Below are 12,950 nucleotides of genomic sequence, written 5' to 3'. Positions count from 1 at the left end.
CCTAACTTGAGAAACATTTACCCCAAGTGTATAAATATATGCATGGACACTATAGCAGCAACAAGTTAAGTATGTAAACACATTGTAAGAATAACATGTATATATATTATAAATGTAAATATGAATTTATATGAAATACATAAATATAAAAAAATAGAGAAAAGCTATCTCACAGCAATTTCTTTTTTTTATTTAGCATCAAACCTCTAAATTATTCTTCATTGCACTTTTTATTGCATATTAACCGGACATATTAATAGATTCAATGTTGTATTGCACACATGCATACATGATACAGCAATTTCATATATGACTCTTACTCATTCTTTAAAACCCTAACCTATAGCTTCTTCCTCAGTAAAGTCTCCTCTGTCCTCTAGCTGAGAAATTGTTTCTGCAAACAAACATCAGTAACTAGAGCTTCTATGATCTCCATTTGTGTAAACAAGTGCATAGTTGTCTGTCTTACTGAATCAGGACTGTCTGGGGAAGGGAGGTGGCTCAGTCTCTTTAGATCCTCACCATGTCTGTGCCGGACAAGGGTGGCAAGGATTCTTCCTAAACAAGTGAGTAAATGAATCAACAATCATATGTAGAATAGGCAGGGAGCTGGCCTTGGTCTGACCTAGGTCCCCTGCATATATGTTGTGTAGCTTGTTGTTCTTGTGGGACCCCTAACAGGGGTGTGTGGTCTCAAACTCCTTTGCCTGCTTTAGATCCTTTTCCTCCTTCTATGTTGCCTAGTCTAGTCTTGATATGCGGGTATGTGCTAGTCTAATCATAACTCGATATGATGTGTTAGATTGATATCCCTAGGAGGCCTGATTTTTTTTCCTGAAGGAAATCAGTGGAAGAATGGATCTCGGGGAGAGGGGTCCTGGGGGGAGGGACTGAGAGGAGAGAAGGGAAGGGAAACTGAGGTAGGGATGTAATATGTGAAACAAAAATAAATAAAAAGGAAAAAAGAAAAGAGAAGAAACAAGCTGGCAGAGGAAGACCAGAAGCCCTTTCCCACCTGGGCTCCATGTAAACAGACCACACATAACAAAAATCTGCAATATGGAAATAAGAAGAGACAAGCTCTACTTAAATTATCTATAAAGGGGTCCAAACCTTGTGACCAGGACAGTTGGGGGCTTTACCCTTGGTTCCCTCCCCCATTCCTACTCTCAGAATGCTTTCTTTTCCTTCTTGCCCCTCTCTTCCCTCCTCTCCCCTTCCTTCCTCCTTTCCTTTTAAATTTACATCTATGAGTGCCTTGTCTTAGTATATTCTGGAAGAGGGCATCAAATCTTATTGCAGGTGGTTGTGAGCCATGATAGAGTTGCTGGGAATTGAACTCAGAACCTCTGGAAAAGCAGCTAGTTCTCTTAACCACGGAGCCACTTCCTCATCTCCCTTTTTTTCTTTTTAAAATTAAACTATCATGTCTTTGAGAATTTCATACATGTTGCTCTAGTCAGGGTTTCTATTCCTGCACAAACATCATGACCAAAAAGCAAGTTGGAGAGGAAAGGGTTTATTCAGCTTACACTTCCATACTGCTCTTCATCATCAAAGGAAGTCAGGATAGGAACTCAAACAGGTCAGGAAGCAGGAGCTGATGCAGAGGCCATGGAGGGATGTTACTGGCTTGCTTCCCCTGGCTTGCTCAGCTTGCTTTTTTATAGAACCCAAGACCATCAGCCCAGGAATGGTACCACCCACAAGGAGCTCTCCCCACTTGATCCCTAATTGAGAAAATGCCTTACAAATGGATCTCACTTGAGAGGTATTTTCTCAAGGGAGGCTCCTTTAGTTGTGATAACTTCAGTGTCTGTCAAGTTGACATACAAAGCCAATCAGTACAATTGACCCCTTGTCAACTTGACAACCAAATACATTACTAGTAAGCCTCAACCCTTCGTTTCTTACTCATCCCCAAGAGCTGAACAACTTTAAGATCCTCACAGTCTTTACAAATGCTTACATATTAAAACTTGAATCCCTTTAAAATATCCAATCTCTTAAGATTCAAAGTCTTTTTACAGTTCAAAGTCTCTTAACTGTGGGCTCCACTAAAATACTTTCTTCCTTCAAGAATGAAAATATCAGGGCACAGTTACAATCAAAAGCAAAATTAAACTCTAATTGTTTAATGTCTGGGATCCACTCACAATTTTCTGGGCTCCTCCAAGGACTTGAGTCACTTCTCTAGCTCTGTCCTTTGTAGCACACACCTTGTCCTCTAGGCTCCAGTTGCCTGTACTCCACTGCTCAGCTGCTCTTGGTGGTCATCTCATGATACTGGCATCTCCAAAATATCGCCATCTTCCACAGCAACTAGGCTTCACCAGTAGCTCCCATAGGCTTTCTTCATGGTGCCAAGCTTCAACTTCTTTGCATGACCCCTTCATACCTGGGCTATCAATTGCAACTGAGGCTGCATCTCAGTGGTTCTTCATGACCCCTTCATGCCTTCAAACCCAGAATCACCTGGGTGACTCTTACACACTACTGAGTCCAGCCACAGCATAAGGTACAACCGTGGCTATCTCTGGAACACAGCCTCTTTGTCCTCTCACAAAAGAGTTCCCAGAAAATTTCACCTCAATGATGCTGGCCTCTTCTTAATCACTACTAATTATTTAGTTCCAGCTGACCAGCATCAATAGTCCCAGTAACTCAAAGGTTTGCTTTAGCAGTTCTGGTACCTTGTTAATCACAGCTGATTCTTAAGCCCCAGCTAACCAAAACCACAGAATTGTCACAATCAAAATAGCAACAGCCCTGGTAAGAGTCTTTAATGTTCCCTCTGAAATTTCACAAGCCAGGCCTCCATCTTCTGCACTGTTCTCAACATTATCTTCCAAGCTCCTACAGAACATCTCATAGACCTATTAACATCCCAATAGCTCTTCTAGACCTATTAACATCCCAAGGGCTCCTCTAGCTCCTAGTGCCAAAGTCCTTCCACAGTTCTCCCCAAACATGGTCAGGTTGTAACAGGAATATCCCACTAGGCTGGTACCAATTTATCTTAGTCAGGGTTTGTATTCCTACACAAATATCATGACCAAGAAGCAAGTTGGGAATGAAAGGGTTTATTCAGCTTACACTTACACATTGCTGTTCATCACCAAAGGAAGTCAGGACTGGAACTCAAGCAGGTTGGGAAGCAGGAACTGATGCAGAGACCATGGAGGGATGTTACTCACTGGCTTGCTCCCCCTGGCTTGCTCAGCTTGCTTTCTTATAAAACCCAAGACTACAAACTCAGGGATGGTACCACCCACAAGGGGCTCTCCCCACTTGATCACTAATTGAGAAAATGCCTTACAAATGGATCTCATAGAGGTATTTTCTCAAGGGAGGCTCCTTTCTCTGTGATAACTACAGCTTGTGTCAAGTTGATACACAAATCAGCCAGTACACATGTATTCAATGTATTTTTATCACTATCACTCTCCTTCCCCAAATGATTTCTTCAAAATCCCTTACCTCCATTTCCCAAATTCATATCCTCTATGTTTTTTTATTTATAATCTACTGACTCCTATTAAAAAAGTGCAAATGAGCATGGATGTTTGATCATCTACTGGAGCACAGACCAGGCACCAGAAGCCACACTTCTAAAGAAAACTGATTCTCCCTCCCCTAGAAGTCAAAGGGTAATAGCTCCTCAGTTAGGGTAGGGTCTCGTGTGTCCCTTCCCATCAATGCTAGGACACTGACTAGTTTTTTCTTGTATAGTTTTTGTGTAGGCAACCACAGCTGCTGTGAGTTCATGGCAGAGTAGTCCTGTCCAGAAGACACAACTTCACTCTGATCTCTTTCTTTTGTCATAATCTTTCCACTCTGTCTTCTGAGATGAATGTGTGTGTGTGTGTGTGTGTGTGTGTGTGTGTGTGTGCATGTGCTTTATGACTGAACACTCCACTGATACCTGTCTTCTGTGCTTTATCCAGTTATGAGTTTCTGCAGTAACTACCATCCTCTATCTTTTTGTTTCTATTCCTATTTCTAACTATTCACTTGTGGGTTACTTTGGACTGTGGGACACAAGAACCTTCATCCTAGTTAATAGTTCTTATACGGAAGAGGGCAGAGTCATTTCTCCTCTGGGGTGTGAACACTGGTACATTGCCAACTGGCTTCACAATAAGACATGAAGGTGAGAGGGTACATAGTAGAGGGTGTAGGGATAGTTGGGGAGAAGTTGAGCATGGATATGACCAAGATATGTTGTTCATATATATCAAAGTGCCAAATGAAAATATTTCTAAAAAAGGAGCTGAGATCATTCAGTGGGTGGCCTGGGACTCAGATTCTTATGCATCACAGCTACCCATGGACTATCTAAGCCCTAGTTTTTGTATAATAAGATAGATCATATATACTGGTTGGTATAATGCATAGCAACATCTATACCATCATAAATGTTATTTCATCACTTTTATCAGTGTAAGGTTCTTAAAGGAAATGTTTGGAGCGTGTTATATAATAATTAACTGGACAGTCACACTTTTTGTGTCATTAAAGGAAGACGTGGAATTGCTCTCTTGGACTTGCTTAGCATTGGAATGTCCAGTTGGAGATAGTGTGACTCAGCCTTACAGGAATTCTAGAGGGTGGAAAGTCCAAGACACCAGGCAGCGTCATGGTGAACTTCGGCTTGCTTGCCTACTCACCCTCTTACAAAATGTGGAGATACATAGGCAGAATGCAGGATGTGTAATAAGGTTTGGTGAGACTCAGATTTGGAAAGAAGGTTCTGGGGACTTTGGATTTAGTGAGGGCTTTCACACCCAGTCACTTCTATGGAAACCATGGCCTTCTTTAATTAATTGTGTGAAGAAGCCAAGTAAAGATGACTCCCTGAAGACCTTAGAGCAGACACCTTCTATTTCAGAAGAATTCAGTAGCTGCAATATTTAGATTCTGAAAAACACAATATAATAAATACACTGCCATCTCTATCATAGGGCCACAATCAGCAAGTAAGTGACAGACAGGTTCTTAGTCCCCATTCCTCTCTGCTTGTCCTCAAACAGACTTGTACATAGGATTTATAAATTGCTGTCAGAAAACAAACTGATGGTTCAAAAATATTGCTTATGCCACCTCACACGTCACTGTGAGAACCATCCATAAAATTGGTGCTCAGTTACCTGAGTGCCAAGCTCTGAGATGTGCCACCCTATGTTAATTTTGCATTATATACACGACTGATACAGCTCCTGCGTGCTCTCACAACTGGCCTGAACATCTGGATTGCTTCACTTCCTACTTGGCTCTGATGCAGTTGTCTATTAGATTGCTAGGAAAAGATGTTTTTCTTAGGCCTAGGTTGCTTTTGTTTTGTTTTGCTTATTTGTTTTCTGTTGCCCTCCAAGTTTATAAAAATATTCATACAAAATTATATTTGGATGAGAAATCTTGGTGTGCCTGTTTGATAGCTATCTAACTACAGAGTTGCTTCTTGGCATTATTTAAGTTACTTGGTAGCTAATTTATAGTCTCAGTTCCTTGGTGATCTGCAATTCACCCAGTTTTCACTGAACAAAATGAGGAACTCAGAATCCTTCTTCCTTCTTCCACTACCACAGCTGTGATAGTGATCATGCTGTATGTAGGCCATCTAAATAATAGGTTGTAATGATTAATTTTATGTCTTAACTTGACTGAGTGACAGTGCCTAAATATGAGGGTGAACTCTTTTTTTTCCTGGATAATTTTTTTCTCTTTTTTATTGTTTTTTATTTACATTTCAAATGTTATGCCCTTCCCCCCACCCAACCACCCACTCCTTCCCACCTTCCCGCCATGACATTCCCCTATGCTGGGGTGGTCCAGCCTTGGCAGGACCAAGGGCTTCTCCTCCCATTGGTGCCCAACAAGGCCATCCTCTGCTACATATGCATCTGGAGCCATGGGTCTGTTCATGTGTACTCTTTGAGTGGTGGTTTAGTCCCCAGGAGCTCTGGTTGACTGGTATTGTTCTTGTGGGGTTGCAAGCCTCTTCAGCTCCTTCAATCTTTTCTCTAACTCCTTCAATGGGGACCCCATTCTCAGTTCAATGGTTGGCTGGGAACGTCCACCTATGTATTTGGCATGCTTTGGCAGAGCCTCTCAGGAGACAGCTATAATAGGCTCCTGTCAGCATGCACTTCTTGGCATCAACAATATTGTCTGGGTTTGGTGGCTGTATGTGTATGGGCTGGATCTCTAAGTGAGGCAGTCTCTGGATGACCATCTCTTCAATCTCTGCTCCAAACTTTGTCTCCATATCACCTCCTATGAAAATTTTTGTTCCCCCTTCTAAGAAGGACTGAAGGCTCTGCACTTTAGTTGTCCTTCTTCTTGAGCTTCATGTGGTCTGTGGATTGTACCTTGGGTATTCCAAGATTTTGGTCTAATACTCACACTTATCAGTGAGTGCATACCATGTGTGGTTTTTCTTTGTGATTGGGTTACCTCAGGATGATATTTTCCAGTTCCATCCATTTGCCTATGAATTTCATGAAGTCATTGCTTTTAATCTGAATAATTCTTTTATGAGAGGATCTTGGTGTGAAATATATTTTGAAAAAATTGAAATTTAACGGCTGCAGACTATCCTTTTTAAGACAGGCCACCCTCATCCAATCAAAGGCTGTGAGTAGAAAGGCCTGATCCTCTCTGGCCTAACGGAACTTCTGTCAGCACACAGCCCTGACCTTTGCACTGCTTCCCTGGCTCCTCTCTTCTCTATTACCAGCCCACCCTGTGTTTTTAGCTTTGCCAGCCTCCATAATTGCAGACGCCAATACCTTAAAAAGTGAAACAAGAAAAAGCAAAAGAAAAATCCCCATTCACATTCTACTGGTTTTGTTATTCAAGAGAACTTTAATACCCTACTACTTTATAAGTTTCTATTAACCCCTCAAATTATAGACTCTTAAAACAGTGAAAATATGCTCATAGGAAATTCCAAACGTATTAACTGTAGCAGAAACCAACATCTGAGTTCTTTGCTTTGCCTGTCTGTTCTGTTTTTCTCCTTCTATTTATTTTTCTTTGTGGTGCTGGGGAATCAAACCCACAACTGTGTTTTGCTCATGGTAAGAAAGGATTCTACCATGTAGCTAGGCCTTGCAGCCCATTCTCTTGTGTTGAGTGAAAAGGTACAGCAGTTACCATTGTAACTCACAAATCAACCTCAAATTTCTCCTGGAGAATGCCTGCACTCAGTCCACAGGCAGGCTGTAGACCATCAGGAGAAGCTGTCTGTGTCCTCCACTCTGGGGGAAAAGTCTTATGGTGAAGCTTCTTAGCATCTGCCTGTTCTTGGTATAGCTTCTCATCATCTGACCATTCCGAGTTACCACTCAGCAACTTCAAAGAATGGCTATAAGATCAGATGACCAACTGTTATCTTCAGAGGATTAAATGACCTGGAAAGACCAAAAGAAATTGTACCGGGAAACAATTGACCTAAGAATATGGAGAAAATCAAGTTCTGGAGAGAACTGTCTTACCTATGATTTGGAAAAGCAATCTTGGCAATTGGTTATAGCATCATCCCTAACTGGAGGGGCATTCCAGAGATACAGCAAGGTCAGAAGGGAAAAAAAGCAGTCCACTTTTCTCTTGAGTCAAATTTTCTGCACCATTGAGAAAGTTAAATAATGTACCCAGAAAGCATGTTAAAGTCTTATTTCCTACTAAAACAAACATAAATATGTTTGGGAACAAAGTACAAAATTTTCACACTTTCCAAGACTTCCATGGATGAATGGCTTCTAGTAGGTTCCTAATCACTAATGTCAGTCAATATTATATTTGCTACTGCCCTCAGCAGGATACCTTTGATGAAAAAAGTTTCAAATGCATGAACAGAGGACTGGGTAAAGAAAATGTGGTACATATACACAATGGAATTTTAAATATCTGTTAAAAAATGAAACCATGACATTTGCAAGAAAATGGCTAAAACTAAAAATTATTGTGTTAATTGAAATAAACCATGCTAGAAAAACAAAGAACTATTTTCTCTTATTTGTAGAAACCAGATTTAAATTGTGTGCGTGTGCGTGTGCATGCGTGTGCGTAGGGGTGTGTGTGTGTGTGTGTGTGTGTGTGTGTGTGTTTCACAAAGCTAGGAGGATCATAAGAGTTCAGGAAGAAATCTTGGACGACAAGTGAAACAAAGAGGGTAATGGTGTACATGTATTAAGAAATGTTAGCATTTTGTCTAAGCTCTGCCCCACGGTTACCTGGCAACAGCCAGATGTGCCTGACTCACTATAAAAGGGGCTGCTTGTTCCCTCTTCTCTCTCTTGCTCTCTTGTCTTCCTGCTCTCACTATGTCCTCTCATCCCTTCTGCCCCCTCCCCATTTCCCTCCTTCCTCTCCTTCCAAATGCTCATGATGGCCTCTACTCCTATATTCCTCTACTCACTTTCTTTCTGCCTTTCTCTATCTCTACTACCCTCTCAACTCCCTTCCCCATGCCCTGAATAAATTCTATACTATACGGTTGTGTGGCTGGTCCCTTGGGGGAAGGGATGCCTCAGCATGGGCCCGAGGAGGCACCCCCTTACCTCACACCTTACCACCCATCCACCAAACATATTTCTTCTCTCCTTATCATTTTATAACACAACAAGAAAGCAGGGATGGAGAGTCACGGGGATGAAAGGGAATCAGCTGGAGAGGAAGAGGGAGTGCAAGAGATGAAGCAATGAGAATAGAATATAGGGAAACACACACACACACACACACACACACACACACACACACACACACACACGTGCGCACACACGCAGGAAGATGCCATGGCTAAAACTGTTACCTTGTATGCTAATCTAAAAATAGTAAGATAAACTCTGTTCCCAAACCCCGTGGGAGAGAGACCTCACCGGCTGGTCAGGTGGGCACTCCTGAGGCTGCAGAGCGGAAGAGACCACCAACACTGCCAACCCCTGCCCACATCCCTGGCCCAAGAGGAAACTGTATACGGCCTCTGGGTTCCCGTGGGGGAGGGCCCAGGAGCGGCAGGACCCCTGCGCCTGAGACACCGCCGGAACCTGAAGGAACAGACCGGATAAACAGTTCTCTGCACCCAAATCCCGTGGAGGGAGAGCTAAACCTACAGAGAGGCAGACACGCCTGGGAAACCAGAAGAGACTGCACTCTGCACACATCTCAGACGCCAGAGGAAAACAACAAATGCCATCTGGTACCCTGGTGCACAGAAGCTCAAGGAAATGGCGGCGCAGATCTTTCTGGTTGCTGCCGCCACGGAGAGGTCGTAGGCAGCACCCCACGAGCAAACTTGAGCCTCGGGACCACAGGTAAGACCAACTTTTCTGCTGCAAGAGACCTGCCTGGTGAACACCAGACACAGGCCCACAGGAACAGCTGAAGACCTGTAGATAGGAAAAACTACACGCCCGAAAGCAGAACACTCTGTCCCCATAACTGGCTGAAAGAAAACAGGAAAACAGGTCTACAGCACTCCTGACACACAGGCTTATAGGACGGTCTAGCCACTGTCAGAAATAGCAGAACAAAGTAACACTAGAGATAATCTGATGGCGAGAGGCAAGCACAGGAACCCAAGCAACAGAAACCAAGACTACCTGGCATCATCGGAGCCCAATTCTCCCACCAAAGAAAGCACAGAATATCCAAACACACCAGAAAAGCAAGATCTAGTTTCAAAATCATATTTGATCATGATGCTGGAGGACTTCAAGAAAGACGTGAAGAACTCCCGTAGAGAACAAGTAGAAGCCTACAGAGAGGAATCGCAAAAATCCCTGAAAGAATTCCAGGAAATCATAATTAAACAAGTAGAAGCCCATAGAGAAGAGTCACAAAAATCCCTGAAAGAATTCCAGGACAATACAATCAAACAGTTGAAGGAATTAAAAATGGAAATAGAAGCAATCAAGAAAGAACACATGGAAACAACCCTGGATATAGAAAACCAAAAGAAGAGACAAGGAGCTGTAGATACGAGCTTCACCAACAGAATACAAGAGATGGAAGAGAGAAACTCAGAAGCAGAAGATTCCATAGAAATCATTGACTCGGAGAGAGAGACCCAACCGCCTGGTCAGGTGGGCACTCCTGAGGCTGCAGAGCGGAAGAGACCGCCAACACTGCTCACACCTGCCCACATCCCTGGCCCAAGAGGAAACTGTATAAGGCCTCTGGGCTCCCGTGGGGGAGGGCCCAGGAGGGGCAGGACACCAGCCTGAGACACTGCCAGAACCTGAAAGAAACAGACCGGATAAACAGTTCTCTGCACCCAAATCCCGTGGGAGGGAGAGCTAAACCTTCAGATAGGCAGACAAGCCTGGGAAACCAGAAGACACTGCTCCCTGCACACACATCTCGGATGCCAGAGGAAAAAGCCAAAGACCATCTGGAACCCTGGTGCACTGAAGCTCCCGGAAGGGGCGGCACAGGTCTTCCTGGTTGCTGCCACTGCAGAGAGCCCCTGGGCAGCACCCCACGAGCGAACGTGAGCCTCAGGACCACAGGTAAGACCAAATTTTCTGCTGCAAGAAAGCTGCCTGGTGAACTCAAGACACAGGCCCACAGGAACAGCTGAAGACCTGTAGAGAGGAAAAACTACATGCCCGAAAGCAGAACACTCTGTCCCCATAACTGACTGAAAGAGAGGAAAACAGGTCTACAGCACTCCTGACACACAGGCTTATAGGACAGTCTAGCCACTGTCAGAAATAGCAGAACAAAGTAACACTAGAGATAATCTGATGGCGAGAGGCAAGCGCAGGAACCCAAGCAACAGAAACCAAGACTACATGCCATCATCGGAGCCCAATTCTCCCACCAAAACAAACATGGAATATCCAAACACACCAGAAAAGCAAGATATAGTTTCAAAATCATATTTGATCATGATGCTGGAGGACTTCAAGAAAGACATGAACACACTTAGGGAAACACAGGAAAACATTAATAAACAAGTAGAAGCCTACAGAGAGGAATCGCAAAAATCCCTGAAAGAATTCCAGGAAAACACAATCAAACAGTTGAAGGAATTAAAAATGGAAATAGAAGCAATCAAGAAAGAACACATGGAAACAACCCTGGATATAGAAAACCAAAAGAAGAGACAAGGAGCTGTAGATACAAGCTTCACCAACAGAATACAAGAGATGGAAGAGAGAATCTCAGGAGCAGAAGATTCCATAGAAATCATTGACTCAACTGTCAAAGATAATGTAAAGCGGAAAAAGCTACTGGTCCAAAATATACAGGAAATCCAGGACTCAATGAGAAGATCAAACCTAAGGATAATAGGTATAGAAGAGAGTGAAGACTCCCAGCTCAAAGGACCAGTAAATATCTTCAACAAAATCATAGAAGAAAACTTCCCTAACCTAAAAAAAGAGATACCCATAGACATACAAGAAGCCTACAGAACTCCAAATAGATTGGACCAGAAAAGAAACACCTCCCGTCACATAATTGTCAAAACACCAAACGCACAAAATAAAGAATATTAAAAGCAGTAAGGGAAAAAGGTCAAGTAACATATAAAGGGAGACCTATCAGAATCACACCAGACTTCTCGCCAGAAACTATGAAGGCCAGAAGATCCTGGACTGATGTCATACAGACCCTAAGAGAACACAAATGCCAGCCCAGGTTACTGTATCCAGCAAAACTCTCAATTAACATTGATGGAGAAACCAAGATATTCCATGACAAAACCAAATTTACACAATATCTTTCTACAAATCCAGCACTACAAAGGATAATAAATGGTAAAGCCCAACATAAGGAGGCAAGCTATACCCTATAAGAAGCAAGAAACTAATCGTCTTGGCAACAAAACAAAGAGAATGAAAGCACACAAACATAACCTCACATCCAAATATGAATATAAAGGGAAACAATAATCACTATTCCTTAATATCTCTCAATATGAATGGCCTCAACTTCCCAATAAAAAGACATAGATTAACAAACTGGATACACAACGAGGACCCTGCATTCTGCTGCCTACAGGAAACACACCTCAGAGACAAAGACAGACACTACCTCAGAGTGAAAGGCTGGAAAACAACTTTCCAAGCAAATGGTCAGAAGAAGCAGGCTGGAGTAGCCATTCTAATATCAAATAAAATCAATTTCCAACTAAAATTCATCCAAAAAGATAAGGAAGGACACTTCATATTCATCAAAGGAAAAATCCACCAGGATGAACTCTCAATCCTAAATATCTATGCCCCAAATACAAGGGCACCTACATATGTAAAAGAAACCTTACTAAAGCTCAAAACACACATTGCACCTCACACAATAATAGTAGGAGACTTCAACACCCCACTCTCATCAATGGACAGATCATGGAAACAGAAATTAAACAGTGATGTTGACAGACTAAGAGAAGTCATGAGCCAAATGGACTTAACGGATATTTATAGAACATTCTATCCTAAAGCAAAAGGATATACCTTCTTCTCAGCTCCTCATGGTACTTTCTCCAAAATTGACCATATAATTGGTCAAAAAACGGGCCTCAACAGGTACAGAAAGATAGAAATAATCCCATGCGTGCTATCGGACCACCACGGCCTAAAACTGGTCTTCAATAACAATAAGGGAAGAATGCCCACATATACGTGGAAATTGAACAATGCTCTACTCAATGATAACCTGGTCAAGGAAGAAATAAAGAAAGAAATTAAAAACTTTTTAGAATTTAATGAAAATGAAGATACAACATACCCAAACTTATGGGACACAATGAAAGCTGTGCTAAGAGGAAAACTCATAGCGCTGAGTGCCTGCAGAAAGAAACAGGAAAGAGCATATGTCAGCAGCTTGACAGCACACCTAAAAGCTCTAGAACAAAAAGAAGCAAATACACCCAGGAGGAGTAGAAGGCAGGAAATAATCAAACTCAGAGCTGAAATCAACCAAGTAGAAACAAAAAGGACCAT

The sequence above is a fragment of the Rattus norvegicus genome, chromosome 11 (genome assembly GCF_021556685.1).
Source record: "Rattus norvegicus strain SHRSP/BbbUtx chromosome 11, alternate assembly SHRSP_T2T, whole genome shotgun sequence".
Lineage (NCBI taxonomy): Eukaryota > Metazoa > Chordata > Mammalia > Rodentia > Muridae > Rattus > Rattus norvegicus.
Note: the sequence above shows the minus strand (reverse complement) of the source record.